The 3,960-nt window shown below is 33.9% G+C and overlaps 1 non-coding gene across 1 annotated transcript; it reads right to left on the bottom strand.

The window, feature by feature from the left end:
* Nucleotides 1–3,634: 3,634 nt before the first annotated feature.
* On the bottom strand, nt 3,635–3,740 carry LOC124889905. Its single transcript, XR_007048818.1, has one exon. It is a non-coding gene; the product is annotated as a small nucleolar RNA R71 (small nucleolar RNA).
* Between the last annotated feature and the right edge of the window lie 220 nt (nt 3,741–3,960).

Here is a 3,960-nt window from a genome sequence, read left to right as displayed (position 1 = left end):
ATAGTGACTGACTTGATTCCTTGAAATAAGAGAACTCTTCACCTGCTGGCTAGAAGCTACAATTTGTCTGACCCTGGTATGTGTGGACTACACGTGGTACCTAGATCATGAAGGAATATATCCATAAATGCATTTATGTGGTTAGTACTTTGGAATGTACTATGTGAGACATGTAGTAAATCAAGGAAATACTTAATATATACTTTAAAACTGAGGACATAAGCTATTTACTGAAATATGCATTTAAATCATGGATGTTTGTAAAAGTTGTAAGACTTATTAAAATTTCTACATCATGAGCTAAAAACATTTTGTAAAATAATAAGCAATAGCAACATGAGTATCATATGTAAATCTCAAGTTAAAGTTGAATAGGCTATAAAACCATATTGGGGATCTTGTATGAATACAGAGCATGAATGCATGAACATGTAAAATGAATGCAAGACCAAGCATAAATATGTACTGAACTGATCTAAATAACTGATTAACTAATATCTAAATAACTGGATAACAAATATCTATACACTTGGTCTTGCAAACCTAAAATGATATACTCTAAATACTGAATACTAAACTAAGACTATGGGATCCATCATGTAATCGACGTTTCCTAATCTGAGCTAATTGGGTCTAACTTGTAACCCTAATTGGAAGGATGTCAGTACCTCACCATGGGTACTAGCATATATCTTACGATGTGGATCCACAAGGATGACATCCCAAAGGATTGGGGTGTCACCCTCTACTGGCACGTGCCCCGAAGAGAGTGTCAACCCTCAACTAGAAAGAATACCTCTCAAAACCTACGCTAGCTACATAAATCTAGAACTTAAGGACTGTTTTTAAAGGTCACACCCTATATTGGCAGATGAGCCCTCATCCCAAGGTTCACTCGGTGCTAAGTCCTATCCCAAATAAAAGACTCTAAAATGTAAGTTGGTGTATTCACTGATAACAGATATGCACAAGTCATGATATTTTAAAAATAATAGTTCATGAAGAATTTGAAGTAATCATAAACATGTCAACTGATGTATTTAGCATGATGTAATACTGGTGAGTGCTCATTATGATAATATTATAAATTTTATGTTGTAAACATGGTATAATTAACCTGAAATCTCGAAAACTACAACATGCATAATCATCTAGGTATCGCATGTTCATAACCCAACAACATGGAAAATAATATAATTAAATATAATGATTTTATTTTAATAACATGATATAAAATTTCATGACTTAAACTCAAAAATCCAACAATTTCATCAATAAAACAAGTTATCATTATTGGGGTATGGAAGAATACTTAAAATTATGAGGGAAATTATTTAATGGTTGAATTCTAGAGTTATATGGAGGCATCATTGAATTTATGCTTTTCATGGAACCCTTAAAACAAAAAGGGGAATTAAACTTGCGGATTAAGAAATCTTAAATACATGGACATATCATTCATAACTTGATCATATGCTTTAAATTCATAATAATAACATTTAAATCTTGCATGGACATGAAAATAGCATAAATTACATATTATGGACCTAAGAAATTATGAATAGTTACTAAAACATGCTTATGAGTGAAAAATCATATCATGGGCGATTGAATTTAAGCTTAGAATAACAATTGGATAAAACCTTAGATTATGGAATTCATGAAAAAAAATCATAATTTGGACATGAGGATGAAAGTAGATCCTTATTGAATACCCATCGATGAGTTGCAAATTTATCATTTATAGACATCCAAATTCATGCACTTTCTTGCCTAAAATTGTGTACATGAGCCTAATTTCCTCGTGGAACGTGCTAATTTTTGGTTTTTGTGATATTACAGGTTCTATGATGAAGATGATTGGATACAATCATAACGGAAAGAAAAGAGGCAAAAAGAGCAAAAGTTGAAGATCAAGTGGCCCTCAGGTACCGTGATTGCGAGGCTAAGAGTCGCGATCGTGGTCAAAGTAATCAGAGGATTGTATGCCCCTCAATTATCGTGATCACAACCCAATAGTTGTTATCATGGTAACGTAATCCAAAGAATGTGATTTCAATGAAGCAAATAAAAAAGATCAGGGCAGATTCATGCCCAAGACTAAAAAAGGGCAAAACCCTTTCACTTTTGAGTATCTTTCAACAAACTTTAAAGCTCACATAGAGGAAAAATTTCCAATTAGTGAGAAGAAACAATTGTTATGAAATCTCCAAAAATATATTTTTAATTGTAATTGGAAATTGGGATTTTGGGATTACTTTTGCTTTATTTTCAATGGAGGAAATGAATGTCAATTTGGATAATTCCCTATTCTATACTTTCATGAGTAGCTAAATATTTTTCTTGGGATTATGTTTGAATACGGTGCGACGTGTGTGGGATTTTATTGTTAGTTTTAAGTCTTGGTTGATGATGTTGGGTTTAACTAATACTTGATTGTTAAATTGGAAATTGTGGGTGAAAACTCCAATTTCCCCAAATCCCACATCATCCTTGAAAGAAGTATGTGGGTGACAAGTATTTATGAGTAGTAAATTAGTGTTAGCTTATTTATTTACATTGTCTTAGAAATAAGGATGGATTTGGAATTTTCTATATCTTGGGCATCATCCTAGAAATAGAGATGGCCAAATTAAGGTTTTGGGTTGATTTGCTTGCCACACCTATGAGGTATTCGATAGAATCCATGGGTGATAATTTTGGTGTTTGGTAGAAATGCTAACACCAAAACCCCTAATCTAGCCTACCCATATAGTCATTCACTAGAATTTGAATGTGACTCTGATATACCCATACACTATTTTCCCCTCCCAAGACTACTCTCTTCTTGAAATTTAATCCACAATTGTTGCTCTAAATTGGTAGTTTAAGTAAATCTTATTTAAATAACCTTTCAAACCATACCCCCCAATTTTTATGTCTTACTTTATGTTTACATTGCCAGTAAATACTTAGTAGCTTTTAACACACGTAGGATTCGAATACTAGTTAGACTCCTCATAAATTTAACCCCATCTCAAGTTTATTTGTTGTATTTACAATAATCGTCCTATACCAAAACAATGGTATAGGTGGGCCTGATAAAAAAGGCACCATTGATGGGGAGTGAAACTTAGTTTTCACTTCTGTGGTGTTGTTTGTAACTTTGGTTTCATCTGTAGTGTCTTGTTTTACCTTCGTTGTTGATTTTGATTTTTGATTAGGTGATTATTATTTCTTCAAAATAATCATGGGTCAAGAGGGGATCATCAATGACCCATCATATGAACATGTTGAAGTTATGGATTATCTTGGTGGCGAAGAGCATGCTAGTGCCATCTGTATTCCCCCTATCAAGGGAACTAAATTATTTTATGTCACAAGTGTGATGCTCCAATTTCTTCATGTAAAAGGTTTATTTGAGGGTCAGCAGTGTGAAGATGCCAACTACACTTGACTAAATTTGTGGAAATATGCTCACAATTTAATATTGCTCATATCATACAAGAATCTATTTGGTTGAGGTTTTTCCTATTTTCTCTAACGATCAAAGTTGTGTTGTGGTTTAGATCTGTACCCGCTGGGTCCATCACATCATGGGTCAAACTTACATATGTTTTCTTGAATCGATACTTCCTACCTTTAAATATGTTGCAATTGCATGATGAAATCACAAATTTTCGTCAATCCAATGGAGACCCTTTGTATGAAGCATAGGGGAGATTTAAGGACAAGCTTATAAAATGTCCTAGCCATGAGGTGCCGAAGAAGATGTTTCTCTAAATATTCTATAGGGTGTTAGAACAAGTCAAAATCCATAGTTGACAATGCATCTAGTGAATTCCTTATTAAATTTCCTTATGGAGTTACATCAAGTGTGTTCGATCAAGCGGACATCAAGTGTGTTGGATCAAGCGGCTAGTCTAGCTAGGGGTTGGCAAATGAAGGATGCCAAGGCAGTCGTGGTGGATCCCTCCTCGT

This window comes from Capsicum annuum, chromosome 12 (assembly GCF_002878395.1).
Source record: "Capsicum annuum cultivar UCD-10X-F1 chromosome 12, UCD10Xv1.1, whole genome shotgun sequence".
Classification (NCBI taxonomy): domain Eukaryota; kingdom Viridiplantae; phylum Streptophyta; class Magnoliopsida; order Solanales; family Solanaceae; genus Capsicum; species Capsicum annuum.
This window is presented reverse-complemented; position numbering and strand designations above follow the sequence as displayed.